The 20,151-nt window shown below is 40.2% G+C and overlaps 1 long non-coding RNA gene across 3 annotated transcripts; it reads right to left on the bottom strand.

The window, feature by feature from the left end:
* Window positions 1-1,963: 1,963 nt before the first annotated feature.
* LOC127357054 (uncharacterized) lies at window positions 1,964-14,182 on the bottom strand. 3 transcript variants are annotated; one of them, XR_007882098.1, is made up of 5 exons: window positions 13,789-14,182; window positions 10,011-10,564; window positions 6,001-6,789; window positions 5,848-5,883; window positions 1,964-2,577 (listed from the first exon to the last, which is right to left on the bottom strand). It is a non-coding gene; the product is annotated as an uncharacterized LOC127357054 (long non-coding RNA). The 3 variants fall into 3 exon arrangements; XR_007882099.1 differs by lacking the exon at window positions 13,789-14,182 and having other exon boundaries at window positions 9,611-10,740; XR_007882097.1 differs by lacking the exon at window positions 13,789-14,182 and having other exon boundaries at window positions 10,011-10,740.
* Window positions 14,183-20,151: the final 5,969 nt, after the last annotated feature.

The raw sequence follows: 20,151 nt of genomic DNA, 5'->3' as shown, positions 1-20,151 counted from the left end.
GCTCCTGTATGTATCCAGTGACTCTACTCGTGTGACTGAAACTGCAGGGAGAAACACTCCTGCTAGTTCTGGGATTTCACACCGGGTTAACAAAGCACAACAATCTCCAACAAGTAGACAACAGTAGGTACAAACAATCTGAAACAGAATTGAGATGTTATGTCAAAACTCCACATTTTGATCAGTCTCTAAAGTACACGACAGTAAAACATCAAGTCTTCAAAATGCATTGTCATTGCCTTCCAAGAGGATCTACGTTAGCATTTTCTGATTGGACGCTGCTATCATCAGCCCAGTATCCCTAGGAGTGACATTCCTGAACGATTATGCACCTCTTGATTTACATCCAGTGCCAACATTCATCAGTGCCAACGCAAGAAGCAGTGTGTCCTTTATGTAGCAATGTGGAAAGTGCATGTCTGACCTTCATGCAGGAGACTGGAGATTGCCTCCCATCACAGACTTTCAATTCATTTTACCCTTTTAATTAACCATAACAACAATCTCAGTTTTAGTTGCCTAATTGAATTATGCCATGAGAGTCCTCTCTTTCACATAACTACAGTATTCTTCCCCTTAAATTAACCCTGTTGTAGAAAGTGAACTTTTCGAAAATGTTGGCATTGGACATTTTCCAGGGTTTTGCTGAATCATCCAAAATTGACATTCATGTCTGGTGATAGGGTCATGATGACATTGTCAGTGGCTTCTAAAAACATTACAAATGACTGTCTTGGTTAAGTTTTGGGGCAAAGCACTACTTGGTTACAGGAATAGTTGGACAATTGGGGGAATACGCTTTTTATACCTTTATTTAGAGAGTGACAGCTGAAGATAGAAAGGAAACTGAAGGGAGAAAGAGAGAGGAGAATTATACCCGGGCTGCTGCAGCGAGGACTCAGCCTTAGTACATAGGGCGTGTGCCCTACTCAGTGGGGCACCCCACCTTTCCTTTTCTTTTCTTTGTAAGGTAAATCTATAGCGGTTGTGTGCTGGACTACTTCTGGGCCAGATGCAGTAACTTCCTGGATTCCAGCGGAGACCCCAGAGAGTTACTGGTCCTGGCCAAGACCAAGTTTGGCACATAACCGTGTATAAAACCACAAGGTGTTGTTTTTACACTTCAGTTTTTGTGAGGATTAAACATATACAGTATTATATGGTATTGAGTGAGCTTTAGAGTTGTTGATAAGTGGGTTTTGTTTCCTTTGGAATGAGAGAGGCTAGTAGTTTCCTCCTGATTCCAGTCTTTGAGCTAAGCTAAGCTACGCAGGTGTTGGCTGAGGCTTCGTATTTATCGTACACCTGAGAGAGTGTCAAACTTCTCAGCAGACTCTAACCAATAAAGCGAAAGTTAAACTATTCCTTTAAGTGTAAGGAAAGATTGTCGTCATGGTTAAAATAAACTAATGTTGACGGTAAGGGAGCAGGACACCTACAATGATCTACTTAAAGTCACATGCTTTGTGCACCCAACCACCCACCCCAACCAAAGATGGTTTGTGGTGCCGTAACAACATCACATTTTATGTGTTTGAACAAATGATTAATGCTTGTTGTGAGGACAGTCTCAAAACTCATTATTATTCTCAAACAATTAATTTAGTTAAACATGGCGGTGCAATACAAAGATTGAAGGCACTTACATGTTACACCAATTTGCAGGTATGATTATGAATTATCTTGAGAGCAATGAGATATTTTATTGATGTTATGCTTCTAGATAATGTGTCTAAACTGTCTGATCACATGTTTCTTGCCCCATTGGACTTCTTAGCGATGTTGTTGCGTTCCGACATTGCAGCAATTAACTTGGTGAGTACAATGTCATTATTTATTATTTTTTTTTTTATATGTGATTTAACTGATGAAATAAAGATAGTTGTAATAATGCAGAGTTTGCCTTTAATATCTGTAAGGATATTGAGTAGTCAGGCTGTAGACACAAGAACATGGGAGGAAATGAGGGAATTTTGTTGCATTTTATTGTTTCTAGTTTATGACTTTACAGAACACATTAGCACAAACTCTATTACTTGCAGTGTCAGATTATTTTATCAGTTTCACTGTAACCACCCAAAACTTTCCATTGCTTTGCATCCAGTTCACATTTGTGGCACAGAATAAGAACACCTAAAGAACGCAGACTGTTTTATATATGCCAGGAGTCATATGAAAGATTGACAAATGCAAATCCATGTTAATTGAATTACAGTTGAATCGTCACGCTAGTACAATAACTCGGTTAAGGTTTTTATGCGACAGTTGCAAGACTGGAAGTATTGCCGTCCTCTGGTTATAATCAAATGATTAGAGTGCATGTGACTGAATCCAGCAGCAGGAGGTCAGACTGCAGCAGTAAATCATATCTAACAAGTAAAATCCCTTCAGCACCAGGTTTCTGCTTGACTTAATGAATATCAAACTGTGTGACCCCGATGCGAAAAGAAGTTTGGAAAACCTCTGGAGCTGATTCACCAAGAGCTCTGTGAGGAAGCAGGGACGGCCCGAGGTCAGTAGAATAGAAGAATTTAATTTAGGAATAATTTCAGGGGATGGTTTCCTAGTCGAGGATCCCTGTGAAAAACAGAAAAAAAAGTCTGTTTAGTGTCTGAGAATCAGCCATGTGCATCCGAGGGACAAAGCTGACCATCAAAGGAGAATGAGACAGACAGGAAGGACGACGGCTTTCCAGGAGGCGCAAACCATCCTTTGGAGTGTCCTTTGTTGACCACCAATAGGTAATGAGGGGCAATAAGACAGCCATAAAACCACACTATGAAGTAATATACACCACTAACACAACTGCCTCCTCCACTTCCTCCAACCACCAATAAACGAGTTGGTCAATTACCCCGTGGTAAAAAGTAAAGGTGGGAGAGAGAGACAGATGGGAAAGTGGAAGAGGCATGCAGACAGGACAGAGATGAGGCAGGAGACAGTGTGGCGCTTTAGAAATGTTGCTGTCTCAACATGGCGCCTGCAGACCTGCAGCCCGGGAACTGACTCCCTCCTTCCTTTATTACCATTCTCTCTATCGTTCCACTCTTCTTCCATTTCCTCTCCTTGTTTATTTCCTTCTGTTTTCTCCTGCCGGCCCCACTCTGCTCTATTTTCTCTCCTCTGAATTACAGTCAGCATTGCTTTCCTTTACTACTGTCTTTTCTTTTCCTCCTCTCCACTCCTAACAAACGGACAGCAGCTGGCTATAGCAGCAGCAGCAGCAGCAGAGGAAGTTCAGCCATGTGTTCCTGATCAAAGCTCCACACAGAAACCCCGTGGGTCGCTTCTCATGCAACATAGCTACTCTGAGCATTGCTTTTAGAGTGCAATGAAAGAGGGCGATGGTCAGGTTGAGGGACATGGATCTGTTGCTGACTCACTATCCTGTCCTAACAACTGCAGCATGATTTCATAATCAATTTTATATCCTATCATATGCATGTGCAGTACCCCCAATGTCTCCTTTCTACTTGGTAAGCTGATTGGATATGATGTTTTAGAGCTGACTCCACTCTTCAGCCACTGTCTTGGACATTTAACCTGCAGGAAACATAAAAACTAGTTACTAAATGTAAAACTGAGAAATACAGAGACAACAAGGGGCCATTTACTGCAGCTCTATCAGTGCATCTATCAGATATCTGATACTAGAACTTGACGTCTATAGAAAGGTATATGATGCATTAGGCAGAACTCTATTCGCAGACCTTGTGGATATTAGTATAGTATTGGGTTAAAGCTACTGTATATTATGCATATATATATATATATATATATATATATATATATATATATACTGGTCAAGTACCTGTGCACTGTTTGATCTGTTAATCGTGGAATAATTAAAAGAGAATAGAATATGTTTGTCTTTGATCTCTGCCTGCCTTCTACTAAAGGAAGCGTCCTACACCATCTGCATCTCTTGCGTTTTCAACTGGAGCGAACAGGAAGTGGAACTCGTTAAAGCTCAGAAATAGAAGTTAGAAAGCTCTCACAGGAAATATTACATCAGTAGAACCACTAACACGTTTCCCACAGACTGGAGTGAGCTGGAAAATCAACCATAGCAGCATAAATACTGCTTTACACAATGCTGCGAATTTTACCACTGGTAGAACTACTGTGCTACTGTGACTAATACTACTATGTGACCACTGGTATTACCACAACAGCAGCGACAGTACTAATGTGGCAATTAGTGTACTACGACTAATTTCTGTTTGTGGTGTTTGATGCCTTGAGCAACATAGGCCTTTACTCTTACATGACCAACATATGCAACTAACTACTTCATATTTCCTGTGTTGTTTACAGGGATATACAGAAAAATATAACAAAAACGCATTATGGTATTTTGTATGAGGGTAACATATGAGAAACAATGAGAAGTATGTAATGAAATATAAACCTGATTGTACAGTTTTGTGTATCACAGTTAAACCCTCTATGACAAGCTGACGGGTTTATTTGAAGTAAAACTGCCCATTTTGAATCATGAAAGAGAGAAGATGGCAAACATGAAGGCGAGCTGAATGCATAATTATAATATCTCATGACAATGGAATTCCTACATGTTTAAAAGTAAGAAACTATAAGCACTATCTGTGCTTTTAAAACATAGTTACAATACAGACTTATTTGAAAAAAGAATTCAGTGTCTGTTAAACTACCATCATTTGTGGAACTTTTTTAAAACTTGCTGTCCTAACCCAGGCTGCTGTGGCAGTAGAAATTCAAGCACTTAATATAAAAAAAAAAATGTGTCACGGTACACAAAAATAAATTCTTCTTCTTACAATCTACAAATATGGATAAAAACTATATGTGTATTTCAAGACTCTTGCAAAGAGGTTAGTTAGAAGTTATGTCCTCTTGATTTTTTATTTATTTACTTTTTTTTTTTTTTTTCCAGTTTTAGCAACCTGGGGGGAGTTTACATTTTCCAATCATCATATGCTGATTCCAGTATTTTTAGACTCATTATATTTAATTTAAGCTACTTTCAGGCTAACTAAATAATATAGGGTGGGTTTGGCCAAAGTGAAATATTTAAACAGTGCCTTTGACTGGATGAAGGAACCAATAAGAATATATGTATTATACATATAAATAAAAAACAAGTATGTATATTGTATGTATTTATGTGTATGACCAATCAGTTTCATAATTTAAAATGTAGTTTGAATTCGTTTTGTGATTATATCAATATGTTGAAAGGTGTGTTGACTGGAGTATGGCCTCATTTATTAAAACAAAGTTGTTTTTAAACAATGTAGTAGTTATAAGAAACCTTTTATATTGTCTAAAAGAGATCAGAAATTGACTTTGCTCTAAAAAGCACAGTAAATCTGTGTCCCACTCTAACAGATAAATTGTCCCACTAAACCTTAAAAACCCCAGCGGGGGGGTTGGAGGGGGGTCTTGTTGAGTTCAAATGTGTCAGGTGTAATATTTAAACAATAATCAATTCCCTTCAAAACTTCAACAGAAGCATGTAAATTTAACTTTTCAGCAGAACTTTAGCTGAACCCACACTAAAGGCTTCAGCAGGCTTTGAAACGCTTTTTAGACGTCATGATGAGAAATTAAATTAAAACAGTTAAGTGAATAAAAAACTAAAAAACTAAAAATAAAAGGAATCTAAGCGGGTTGAGGGGTGGATGGTGACCTCAGTATTTCTAAAACACTGGCTGCAGCCATGGTTCCCTCACATCCTTCAGTCGAATGAATGAATAATAAATAAAGCGATCACTACGCTTCAACAGTCATCCCAGCTGTAAACAATCTGTGGCCTTTTACTCAACAACCTCCTGCCATTGTGCACAGAAAAAAACACGCACTCACCATTAGATGAAGACAGGCAGACTGAGTCCAAGTTGCCTGGATGGGAAAGTGAAATAAAATTTAAAGACTTCAGATTTACATTTGGAAAGAAGGTAGATAGAGGAGCTGGGACATGAGAAAATGAGCCGTCAAAACAACAAGACAATGTCTCACCCCCTAATATATATCCAGCCTACACTCTCCTCTGAGGCCGTCTCCTCCTCCATTCATGTCTGTGTGCGGTTCGTTGGCTCGGACTTGAATCCTCAATGCGGGCCACAACAGTCCAAAGCAAGAGTCCACATTAGATGTAAGATGTTAGATGAAAAGAGAGAAATCCGCCAAAGTGAGCCGATTGTCATCTGCAGCCAGGATCTCCACACGCTCATATTCTGATTCCCATGATAATTTATCACAAGGATGTCCCGTTAAACTGTCCTCACTCCACTTTGTCCTCAACTAGAAATAACACCAGGGCGGATATAAGAAGTTTAGGTGGTAACATTTGATTTAAACTGACTGATCTGATGCCAGCCGGCCGGCGCTGTAACTCGAGCCCTGTGTGTGAAGCTGCAGCTACATAGGGCTGACATTACACACACCCTCGTCTTCCTCATCCTCTCTGTGTTTTCCAGCGCGATGCAGTGCGAGCCGGAAGGTCCTCTCCTCCATCAGTCCATCGGGTGCTGAGGTGAGGGTCTCGCTGCTCCGGTTAGCGCGCATGCTGCTTCCTCATCCTCATCCTCCGGTTCTTCACCTGCAGGTCGCTCAGGTCGACGCTCCTGCTGGTCTCCAGGTGGCGCTGTCGGCTCAGGTACATGCTGCAGAGGAACTCGTTCTACTGCTCCAGGGTCTGCTGCCTGCTGTAAGGACAGCGCTCCTTCCTGTCGGCTCGGGCCGACAGTCGAGTGCCGACGGCCGGGCAGTCCGCCGCCGGGACCGGGCGCCTTCCACCGGGCTCATCTGGAGAGGATGGAAGGGAGACAGATGGCCGTCACATTGTGATACATTATAGATTATAGCCTATATCTTTCTTTCTAATGTTGAAAATGATGGTCGTATTTTAAAAAGAAGAAAAACAATGTAGCGATATACTGAAAACTGTAGGCCTAAAATATGACAATAGGCCTATTTAAATTAATTATTGTCTCTACAATTAAAGACAGTTAGCTGCGTTAGCATTGGATCGATAATTGATTATTTATTCTGTTTCCACAGCTTGATACACACACACACACACACACACACACACACACACACACACACACACACACACACACGGTAAGAAAGTAAATACATAATAAGATCAAATAACCTACTACTACTACTATTAATAATAATAATAATAATAATAATAATAATAATAATAACAATAATAACAATTATGTATTATTTGATTATTGTTATTAGTAGTAGTAGTAGGCCTAGTAGTAATATCATCAGTAGTAGTATTATTATATAATATAATAATAAGTGGCAGTAATGCAGCCTAAATTATTAACGTATTGTGTAAGGTATTGTATACTCCAATTTACTACTGTGACTGGACATTTTTAATACTACGGAACATTTACGACATTTCGTTCATTCGTTGGACGTGGAGAAAGCACAAATACACACAGCACACAGACTCTTGGAATAATACAGCCGAAACGAGTCAATGTGAAAAATAAAATGGTAAAGTAAAAAATAATATAAATATAATATTGGTAACCACTTTTGTGTTTTCAGGATTCCGCTTATTTTTTTTCAAAGTTAAACGAAACAAAATCAACAAATAGCCTAGTATTTGTTGATTTGCTATTATTATTTTGATTATAAGCATTTAGGCTATAATCACAAATATATATAATTACAAATATAAAGCTAATTATCATTATTTAATAGCAACGTTAATATCCTACTTATTGTGTTACTTTCACAATTATTATTATTATTATAATTATTATTAGTAGTAGTAGTTGTAGTAGTAGTATTACGTGTAGTCGCAGGACGTAGCAACTGTTTCCAATCAGACCGGTGGAATACAAAAAAAGTCTAAAAAGTAATGAACTCCTTAATAAACGGTCTAATTTCTGACAGTTTGAAGAGGGAGCGGATATGAAAGAGAACTAGGCCCCTGTCTGCATTTTTCAACATGATGTTGTATTTCGGGCTCTCGGAGAAGCAGCAGCTGTTTAAATAGGTTGTGCTGATCTTAAAACTTTCCACATCCAGTCAGAAAACAACCGCACAGCCTTTGTTCGGGATGTCACATGTGCACACACACCTATCTGGTCTCTGCAGTATCTTTCTGTCTTTATGTGCCTCCAGATGCTCGGTTCCATACATCAACTCGTCGCCATCCAGGAAAGCTCCCTCTCTTTTTCTCTTCCAGAGAAATGCTCCTACAGAGCCGAGCGGGCTCACAGCTGAGAGGAGCAGCAGGCAGTGCAGCTAATATTAAAGCTCAATTTACCTTTGCGCTTTGGTCGTTTTAGACCGAAACCTATGGGTTAATAATCAGAATTTACGATGACATCCTCCCATCCCACTGAGTAGATACGATTTCCACATCTCTGCTTTGTGTCTCAGACCTCAGCTTATATTAAAGAATACATAAATACTGCAGAAAAGATCCCATGCACACCATTTATTTCACTCCACAATGAGTCTACTTATATTCCAGTTTATTGGACAGATAAAATCGTACAGTATGGATTGAGTCATATATATATTTTTTAACTGGTTTGTCGGTTGTCATATCAGTAATTCTGTATTTTGTCCCTTATCGTTTATTGTTATCACTGGTATGTTTTTTCTTTGGGTTTTTACTGTTTTATTGTCTATTTTAATGTTCTTTCGTACAGCCCCTTGGTCAATTTAAACTGTGTTTAAATGTGCTTTATGAATAAACTTGACTAACTTAAAACATTTTTTTATTTTTCTGAAAAAAACTCATCACTGCAGAATGTTCATATTTATCAACATCAAACACACACACACCCATATATATTCAGTTTCTATAGAAAGACGGAAACAAATGGCTAAATTCAAACAGACTAAAACTATAACAAATACTTATCTTTTCTGTTAAGCAAACCTGTTTCTGTTTAAGAAACCCATATATAATATATATTACAGACAAAACAAATACACTGCTGCCCTGTAGCCTTTAATACACAGGATGAAAATATTCGGCTGTTCAGATAGAGAACTGTTATAGAGAAGAATAAAATCCATCTTTATGTATATTCTCTGCAGAGATTGACGGAGAGTTTTAAACCAAAAGGAAAAAAAATAATGATAGAGATTTTGTAGGTGGTGTGTGTGTGGTTGCTGCTGTGTTTTGGACAAAGAGGCATCCGGAAGTGATTGCATTTTAATGATTTATTTTGTCCACATCCACATGATGAAATGCATTATGAGCCTGCTGTTATTTTAGTTTCATTGCTAATTCACGAATGAATTCCATTCTTCACTGGGCGTCTGTATGAGCACCATGTTAGCACTGAATATCACCCTTCAGTCTGCTCTGCGTGCCAACAACAAGGACAAACACCGCTGCGTTTTGTCAGGACACTAAAGCGTGTCTGTCACCGCTGCAGGCCCAGCTCGGCTCTTCCGGTCCTGTCCGGCTGCTGGACACGGGAGGAGGGCAACTCAACCCCGGTGGAGCAATAAATTCAATTCAGGGAGGGAAGGGACTCGCTTTGTCTTTAAGAGCCCACCATAAAACCAAATAAAGAGAAGCCAGAAGGACGATGTGAGGCAGACAGGAAAGAGAGACAGACAGAGGAGTCACCTTCTTGTCTCGCCTCCAGACCAAACAGCCTCCCCCCTCCGGCTGCTGAAGCCATGGCCGAGCTCTCTGACTTTACTGCCTCCTCTTCTTCTTCTTCTTTCCTGTTTCTGCTTGGCTACACCGAGTCCACCTCCATCTGTTGTTTTTGAGTCTCCTCCCCTTTTGTTTTCTTCAATCCTTTCTTTTTCTATCCCTGCTCTCTCTTTTAACACTCATCCCCCGCTTCTTTCCTGCTTTATATCCTTCATCCTTTCCTCACTCCCTTTATTGCCTCCGCTCAACATCCTTCATTCCCTCCCTCATTCTTCTTTTAATCTTTCCTGCCTTTCATTTTTTTTCCCTTCTCTGCACATCCTGTCATCCTCCCTCCATCTCCTCCTTCTCATTCTCTCTTTCCTACCTTGTCCCGGTTCTGTCCGCTGTCCCCCGACCAGGCCGTCCTCCTCCGCTGCGGCTGTCCCTGCGACTGTTTTGGATCGGAACCGAATGACATCCCTCCTTACTCTGAGGATCAGCCGCACTCCTCCTTCTCCTGCCTTCTCTTCGGTAATAAACCGGCTGCCATCGGGTCGCTGTCACCCACCAGGGTGAAGCTCCAGGTGTTATGAGGTCTTCTGGAGGCGCGAGGAGAAGGTGGTTGTGAGATGGGACTCCCTCGGCGATCATCTCCGCCAACATCAGATCCGGTTGTGGTGGAGTGCAAAGCCGCCCTCGTGCACGGAGGAGGGTCGTCGCAGCTGTGACGATGAGCAGACTCCAGTCCTCAAACTGAGCCACCCTGGGAGAGAACCGAGGTCATGATGTCGCGGTGACTCCACGGTGAAACCGGGAACGTGTCCGGTTGCAGGCGGCAGCCTGGACCTGAGCTGCAGGTTCGGTTCCTGAGTGACGTGGGGAAGAAAAGGAGGAGGAAGATGTTTCAGAAGAAGGAAGGGGGCGGGGGTCCTTTGGTTGCTGCGAACAGTAAACACATGAACACGTTACGTTCATCCAGAGCAGTGTTTTGGTGCGTCTTGCTCCATTCGGTACCGATGCCTTGGTGGAGGCTCATCCCCATGCGCACTGCTGCTCTGAGATGATGTTAGCTCCGTTATTTTGAAGCGCCAGTGAGGGCTTGGAGTCTTTGACACACTGTGTGTGTGTGTGTGTGTGTGTGTGTGTGTGTGTGTGTGTGTGTGTGTGTGTGTGTGTGTGCTCAGACATTGCTGTGGAAACATTGCAAGGAGGCGGGGGCCATATTTTGGGTTGATGGGGGTAGAGACAGACTTTTGCTAGAAACGCTTCCTGTTAGGCGGCCAATGGCAGTCTGAGGTTCACGGGCAGACCACGCCCCCCACCTCTAACGTCTGCTTTCTTTCTTTCTTTCTTTCTTTCTTTCTTTCTTTCTTTCTTTCTTTTCTTTCTTTCTTTCTTTCTTTCTTTCTTTCTTTCTTTCTTAATGGGAAATAGACTACAGGCTCCATTAAAATGCTCTCTTCATATTTCACCGCTGCTTCAAATGAGAACCACGCGTGTTTCGGAGACTGGAAGCGGGCAGGAGGCCGATGTGAAGTACAGAGGCGGCCTGAGTCACAAGCTGCATCCAATTACAGTCCAGTTGAACGCAGCAGTCTGCTGTGGAATTTCCCCTCCGATTAGGCCCGTACATTGCAATAAAATAGCGGATTCTTTATGAAGTATTCTTATGTTTCTGAGGAATGGAGGGAAAGCTGGGGATTCACAGGAAGAGTGAGGTCTTGCTTATACCACAAACAGAGGGTTGGTGCAGCAGTTGGGAAACATTTGAAGCCAACAGAGCTGCTAAAATTAAATTTGGCATAAAGTACATTTCTTTCCCATGATTCTGAAACCCAAAGCACGCGAGGCACCTACAATTTCCCACCGTGTGTGAACAGTTACAGTGAACTCCACTGATCCTCCGCATACTGTGCGCACATTTCAAAGGCTGCGTGCATCTTTTTTCCTTTTGCAGATTTCCATGTATTAAAATCAAAGCAAACTGCTTGCATTGCTTCATATTGATTTAAATAAATGAAATTAAAATATTCATGCATACACTCAGTCACAAACTATTTAAGTCGCCCAGTTTATTGAATTCCCTAATGATAAAAGAGCTGTGTGGTGTTATAAATAGACATTATATAATAAAAGCACTATCCCAATAGCTTTATACACGCTTACATTAAAGTTCATACAACATTCGTATTACTGAAGCTGAATATCACTGATAAGTTTGCGTTCAAAATCGGAAAATGTCTATAAAGACATTGTTTCCGGCTAACAGAGCTTTGTTAGAATAAATCCTCATTAGAAAACATGATTACACATACAGAATGAGATTATCTCACCATATTTATCTCTGCATTTAATTCATGAATTGTAACTTTTTAAATCTTTTTAATCTCATTTCTTAATGCTTTGGCAATATTTTATCTGTTACACACATTAAACCATACTGAATTGAATTTAAGCAGTTCCACTTAAATCCGGTGTAAATGAGATAAAATAAATGCATGTGGAAGCTGAGGCTGTTTATGTGTTTAAAGCAGAATCTGACTACAGACTGCATAAGAAGGACAGACGAGGACGCACGAGGATACTGATGGCCTCTCAAACACAGCGAGCTGCTCTTGTGTTGCTCACTGAACTGCACTGTGAATCAGATGGATGCAGTACATCTTCTCTGCCTCCGACTGTCGCTGTTTCCCTCTCACAACCCTCCCCATTCAGCTCTATGACCGGTTTGTAAACACAGCAGCTTCACTTGCACACATGGAAAGATGTGATGAACCACTGGTCGACCAAGTGTTTTGTTCTCACTGGAAAACCATTGAGCTCCACAGTAGTGAAGTTGGGGAAACTTAATAACAAGGGTGCAATATACAAGTAATGCAGGCGTGAATGCAGGGTGTATCATTAATTCCTGCTGCTTTCTATTAAGAGATGATCATTTTAGAGTCCATGTGATACGTTAATGTTTAATGAGTATAGATACATAGTAATTTATACACTGATGTATGTGTTAAAGGCTTTTGACAGAAATATGTTGAATATTGTAGAATAGTTTATGTTTGTTGTACATTTAACAAAATGAACAAAAGAGAATACAAATATATCCTGTTATTTTCTTCATTTCGTTAAACTTACACTTTTTGAATTTCAAATTACTTTGGTTGACCTTTTTATTTATCTATCCATCTAATATTTTGAAAGTCATATATGGTCTCTATTTTAAATAAAATTGCACCTAATTCTATCACTTCTGTCACTGCTTTAAATCTACTAAATGTTCACAGTTAGGCCTGCAATGTAGAAGGTGATCATTTCTCTTATATATCTTTACATAGGCTGAGTTAATTCCAAATTCAAGTTTCAACTCAATCCCTGTGTTTTGATGACACGGCCTTCAGTCTTCACACAGACTGGATGTAAAAATGTCTATATATATTTTCTAACTTAAAGTATCCAATACATTTCTCTCCAATGCTTTTAGCCTCACTTTTAAGCCATATGATACATATATACATATCGATCTAACTCCATGTTAGAGCTCCTATAAACAAACTCCAATAACATAAGTCCATAAGAGGATTATAAAAGGGTTAATACTGTTTAAAAACTTCTGTCAACACCAATTACGGACGCAGAGCAAATGCAAACTCATTGTATTTAACCATGCATGTTTTACAGCGCAATGCCTAATTTTCTGTAGCGCACTTCCGAAGTCTGTCATCAATCATGTTTATATGAAATTATAATTCATTTAGGAAAAGTCACATTAGGGATAAGTTCCAAATCCCTTCCGTTTCCTGCCTCCAACTCATTTACATTATTAAAACTGTAATCGTTGATCACATCAACCCCAGTCCTGGACCGAACCCTGTGTTATTGCTGTTTTCTTGGAAGACCAAGTTGCCAAAATATTGACGCAGAGCTAAATTAAGTTCTGGCTGCATATGAAGCCCAGATGGATGTCGGGTGAAAAATAAGCCTGCCATGAACAGATCTACGATCTGTGGATGGGCGCACATATGGTGTCCAGATAGGCCTTTAATAGTTAATTCTAATCTCTTGCCACTTTCAGCCTACCACTGTAACCTCAGCATAATGAGTCAAATCTGTCTGTAAACGGCCACTTCCCACTGCAGATCACCAAATGTCCAATAAGATAGACTCACCGTGTTTGGGAGCTGCAGGCGGGATGACGCACGACGCAAGGCGATGATCAAACTCCGGGATGGACGGAGATTTGCGCTGCTTCCCCGGTTCTGTCCGCCGGTCTCTGGGCAGTTTTGACGTTGAAGTTTCCCGGAGTGAGGGGCCTGGTTTACTGGCCCTTGCTGTAAAACCCTGGTTGTTTGTTTGTGTGTGTGTGTGTGTGTGTGTGTGTGTGTGTGAGTGTGTGTGTGTGTGTGTGTGTGTGTGTGTGTGTGTGTGTGTGAGTGTGTGTGTGTGTGTGTGTGTGTGTGTGTGTGTGTGTGTGCGCGCGTGTGTAGAGAAGAGCCATCCGCTTTCAAAAATTACATTCCAATGATCTCCCTCTTTCACACACGTCCTCTCTCTCTCCCCTTCTGTCTAATTTTTGCAACCCCCTCCCATCTTCCAACACACACACACACACACACACACACACACACACACACACTCTCTCTCTCTCTCTTTCCCCATAATTATAAACAGAAGAAGAGTTGCCGACATACACACTTCTGCAAATGGTGGACCTCCCTCCCATCCACACCCCCGGTCAAGCTCGTATAACCGGTTACCATGACAACTGGGCCCCCAGATCGCTATAAAGTTTTACAGCACAGAAAGAGGCCCGAAACTCCCACTTTGCCTCTTTTTTTGTGTGTGTGTGTGTGTGTGTGTGTGTGTGTGTGTGTGTGTGTGTGTGTGTCACTGAGAAGAATAGTAAAGAAGAAACGGAATCCATGTCAAAACAGATTGTAATCTCTCTCATGCCTTCAGAAGTTGTTTTCCATAAAACGAGTCGCGGGGGAATTGAGGCATTTTTCATTAAATCGGGCCAGTGCGCGCATTAGGAGGATTAAAACATATTTATGGAGCCGGATTTGCATTTCTTACGGGCACAGACGCACGCGGCCCTCGGTGACCTTGCGCGTCTGAAGGTCGAGGTCGGTTCGGATTAAATGTAGTTTCACTGTCGCCCGTGTCTCACCGAGCGGATCAATATGTGACCTGCTCCAGCTGCAGGGTCCCTGCAGCCACACACTGCTGCAGAGGTGCGTTTACACCCGGGAAATACCCCTGAGATCTCGTTGTTCTGGACCTGGGGGGTAGCCTATTGAATAATTTACACAAAAGTAATGAAATTATTATTTATGACTCGATTAGCCTAATGAGTGACTCTCAGAACGGATTCACCCTTTATTTCTAAAATGCCACAGTGCAGGTGAGAAACAGAGAGAGCAACAATCATTAAGGTTATTTTCAGCTAATACCTGATTAATAATAAGTGTCTATGCATGCGCATTAGTATCCATGATCCGGTTTTTGGGAGTGGGCTATCTCTGTTAAGTATTGCATATGAACACCTGATTTCACAAACCTGGTTAAGACATTAACCTCGTTCTGAGAAACGTGGATGTGCTTGCTTTGATAGAGAACAGGACACTGGTTAAACACAGGATCCAGGTTTATGGTCATTCTTTAGAACATAGTGGCTGAGCTGGTGAGAAAGACACATGATCAGAATCAAATCTTCAAACATTTTCCCAAATACTTTTCATTGAACTTAAGCTTATCTTTAAGTCTAAAATGTGGCCGTAAGTTTTTTTTTAACGCTGTTAAATTTGACAGCAAATGACACCAAACTGGAATGACCAGGCATTTTTATGGATGGCAGGTGCCACCCCTGTAGATTCACCCCTGGGTCAGTTCATGTCAGATCAAGGCTGTCACTTCATTTATTAAATTAGGCTACTGCAACAAGATTATTGATATATAAAACATCAAATATCTTCACATCTCCACATCACATCCCATATATTTATAGATGTACTATAGCCTATACATGTACAATTGTGTATTATAACAAATGCATTAATGTGTAAGCAGCTCTACAGACAGGGCCTATTTTAACACTTTTTATGTAACAGATTCTGCTTTTAAATTCTTTATGTGTCATATGTCCAATAAATGTAGTTAAAAAGTGCCTTTGCCTGTAATGAAAATGAATGAAACTTGCACTTAATTACAGTACTTAGTAAAAAAATAGTGAAAGTCAGCTATTGACGTACTGACTTCCAGCTTCAGATGTTTAACAGGAAGATGGAAGATGTGAAAATCGTGTCCAGAAAATAAAGTTGCTTCTTTTCTTCACCACATGTTGTGAAGCTGCTTCTGGACGTGGTCTGTCCGAAATAATTAGCAGATATTTTGCTGCACTGCCAAATATTCATTCTTTTTAATTATTTCAACATATTTTCAGAGTCACAGTGAGTTCAGTCCAGAGCTTTGTTGTTCTTTTCAGCACCTCTGAGCCACATGCTGCACTCTGATTCAGTGCAGCTGTATACAAGACGTTTATGTATTACTGATCTGAAACCAAATCTCTTAACTGTATTCATTCACTGTGCAGTTCATGGCGTAAGCAGGCAATCTGAGGAATTCCTGTCAGTTCCTCAGATATTCTAAGTAAGAAGAAACAGATGAATATAGATAAAGACACAAAGATAATATATGTACAGCTTGAATGAATGAGTGTGTTGTATGTGTTATATAATAGAGCTCTGTGAATGGCATTGTAATTCTTGGACCCTGTAAACAAACTCTTGTCTTTAAAGTTATCTGCGGACCAGATTTGTCATCTATAACAATCTTAGGATTATTGTTACGTCTTCTGAGATTATCCAGAAATTCTGCAAATTTGTTGCCAATAAAGTCATTATAATGCATTTATAAGGCTTAAAAAAACTCTTTATTGACGTCTAACAACGTTTATAAAGTATGTTAAGTGAGGGACGTAATGTATATGTATGTAATTATAGGTTCAGCAGTCATAAGGCTTTATACCTCCATGCCAAAGCTACAGAAGGTACCTATTTTTGCTGTTATAGTATCATACCATTTCTAATAACCGTATATAGGGCTGCCACTTTACTAAAAACTCACAAAGTCATGCTATAGCGTTTATTGTTGCTTATAAGACAGTTTTCTATTTCAGAAACTTAGACTCTTTTATGATCTGTGTCCTCATAACTGGCTAAAGTCATGTTAGTTACAATGTGATGTGTGACCCAGGACTCAGATTCTTCTTTCAAACACTGTTGTCACTTTACTGTAGAGGTATAAAGTATTGTGAAAGCTGAACTTATATTAAATTATGTCCACCACTTATAGTACTTTAAAAACCTTATGAGTTGTCTTGCATGATTTTAAACATTTATAAATAGTTTCATTAAGCTTTATAAATTCATTATGTCTTATGAATGTGCGTATAATTCTTTATGGACATGACCTTCATAGAAAGTGTTACCAAATTTCTTTGGTGTAATGTGGCTGGAAGACAACTTGAGGTCTGAAAAGAAATGCTCCTGTAGTGCCTAATTATGACCAGGAGGTGGCACTGTGGTACAAAGAAAGACAACATGACAAATTAAAAACAGTTTTAATGAGTATAATATAATTAATCTTGCAAATTCTATGAGTCAAATTGTTATATTCTTTAATGTTTGATATTATTTTTTAAAAGTCACAATTACCAGTTAGTTTTTAAATGTTTTATTTATTAAGGTGGCATTATGTTTCAGCCTATTTTAAAGGACATTTTTGATAAATGTGTTATATGATCTGGACATTAACACAATGCTGTATGTAAAGTCAACTTTTATTGAAAAACCTGATTGATGGCTTTCATGTGGAGTCATTTCCAAACTGAAATGCATCCAGTAATTTAAATTTTAAGGTGAAAGGCTCTTTGTCTGATCTCTTCATCATCAACTCCTAACCCAGTGTTCTGTTCATTTCCGTCTCCCAGGATGCACTGGGCTCCGGCCCGCAGCTCTTTTACGGTTGTGTATTTCACCGGCTCTTTTATTGCCACCGACAGACAATTAAAGTCTGCTGAACACACGCTCGCTGCCCGTCAGCAGGCTGCGGCTCCATAAAAAGCGTCTTTCTGTGAAAAACGAGTGGCTGTGCCGTCATGGAGAGGGGGGAGCAGAGGGAGATAGAAAACCCACTGCGATCAGGGTTTTATTCTGAGCTCTATAAAATCAAGGACCCCCACAGCACCCCACCCCAAACAGGTCTCATTTGACCTTGAGACTGAGCCAAAGTGCAGCCTGGTGCTCCTTTCTTTGCTGTTTTCTCCTGCATCGCACCTGAGCTGAGACAACATGACAGCCTGTGTAGGGGTTGTGCCAGAATCCATGGTCCCAGGGAAGAAAGTCACCAAACCCAAGCTGAGAGGACGTCTTTCCTCTCAGGTTTCACAGTGTCAAACAGTCAAACAGGATTTGATTGCTGTATTATTGTGTTACAGCCTTAACAGGGATTGCTATGGTGGTGGCATGACTGCTATTGTATCCCATGTATATTGCAAAAAGACCAGAGTGTACGGCATACCATACCATAGCAGCGCTGTGAGGCTGTAATGCTCATTGCAAAAAAAAGTGATATCGATAAAAGTTGATGTTTTTTATGTTTAGCAGCTGTGTTATTCATGTCAGAAGTCTTTAGCTGTATCAGAAGGGTTTATCGTGTTGTGAGCATGAAAGTGTTCAGAGATGTGTGTGGAAATATGGTGCTGCTAGATGAAAAGTCAAAGGATCGCCAAAGACCACCAATATCTGCACCAAATTCCATGGTGATACATCCAACAGTTGTTGAGATATTTCAGTCTGGACCCAACTGGTGGACCAACTGACTGTTATTACCTCCATGCTAGCATGGCTACATTATACAAATATAAAGGAACAGCCAATGAGACACCCAGTATGTCCATAGAAGTGAGGAAATGGAACTCATCCTGTGCTCAGCATGCTTAGAAGATGCAGTGTAATAAACTGTTGGCCACTGTTAACCTTGTGTAACAGTATTTCATGCTGCTAACATGCTGCTGTAAACTCTTTACTCTCCACCTGATTCATTTACTCAAGTATATATTTCATCCTGTTTGAGTAATGTTTGTTACAAACTACAGTGATCAGCTGTTTTAGGAAAGTACTAAGCTTCTGTTAAAATGAAACTATATATCTGTGATTTTAAAGTATTTGACCTTATTAGATACAGTAGTCAGTAACAGGAAACTGGGAGAGAGAGTGAGAGAGAGAGAGAGAGAGAGAGAGAGAGAGAGAGAGAGAGCGAGAGAGAGAGAGAGAGACACCCAGAGAAGGGCCACAGGCCATGGCTGCTGCAGCAAGGACTCAGCCTTGGTACATGGGGGGCCAGCTCTACCAGGTGAGCTACCAGGGTGCTCCCTGTGACCCATTTTTAAAGAACCAAAGAAAAGGCCGGTGCCTGTAGAGCAATATAGTTGCTGAGACAGCAGCAGGATCAGCATTTAGCTTAGAGTACAGTATTCTTTCCACCACTCCTATTGGCTACATTTGTTTATTAGTCAGCCATTAAAATCACTTTTGAGGGCAATGGGATATAGGTTAAATTTTTTGACCTGAAATCTACATCTGGCATAGTTAACACAATGTGCTCATTGTTAGCTCCACAGGACAGGATTCACTTGCTGTTGTAATGAATTGTTGATAACCGTACTGGTGTTCATGATGGTGTCTCCACTCTCTGTACATCCACTGGACCTGATGAGAGAAACCTTCCTGCTGTTCTCTTCCATGTCTACTTGAGATGCAATTCATTATAAAGAGCACTAGATGGAGAAAGAGAGCTAAACAGTGAACACTGCTTCTCTCTCTTCATCCCCTTCAGTGAATATGAATCTATACCAATCAGACTCATATTTTAACATTGTGTCCCGCCTTGTTTTACAGTGCAGCCTGCAGTTTCTGTCAAACGTATGGCATTACAGTATATCTGATATGTAATTCAGTTATAGTATTGATAGACTGATAGATACAATGATTGATTTTTAACACTTAAATGCTGAAATGTTACAGCTGATAGCAATTTAAAACACTTGTTCTTGTTATATGTGGTGTTATAACTTATACCTTCATTTGCTGTGGACTTCCTGCATCCCAGGAGTTCAATCAATCCACTGCCAATAGATACTATCATGTTTAATAATAATTATTAATTATTATCGTGCATTCATGAGAATACTTACTAAAAAAACTAAAAAACACCATACTAAAAAACACCAATTTCCTAATTTCTATATGTTCAGTGTGTCCACATATTCATCACTTGAACAGTATTTTCAATGTGCATCAAACCAACTAGACACATTTCCTAAATGTGCAAACTGAGCACGACTCTACAACCAATATAGATGTGAAATATAGTCATTGTACTACAGAAGGAGCTTCACACAGGAGCTTCAGGTGTCTTCCTGCACCACAACAGAAAGTATATGTCCATTTGAAAATCCTATATTTTCTGAT

The sequence above is a fragment of the Dicentrarchus labrax genome, unplaced genomic scaffold (assembly GCF_905237075.1).
Source record: "Dicentrarchus labrax unplaced genomic scaffold, dlabrax2021, whole genome shotgun sequence".
In the NCBI taxonomy this organism is placed as follows: Eukaryota; Metazoa; Chordata; class Actinopteri; family Moronidae; genus Dicentrarchus; species Dicentrarchus labrax.
This window is presented reverse-complemented; position numbering and strand designations above follow the sequence as displayed.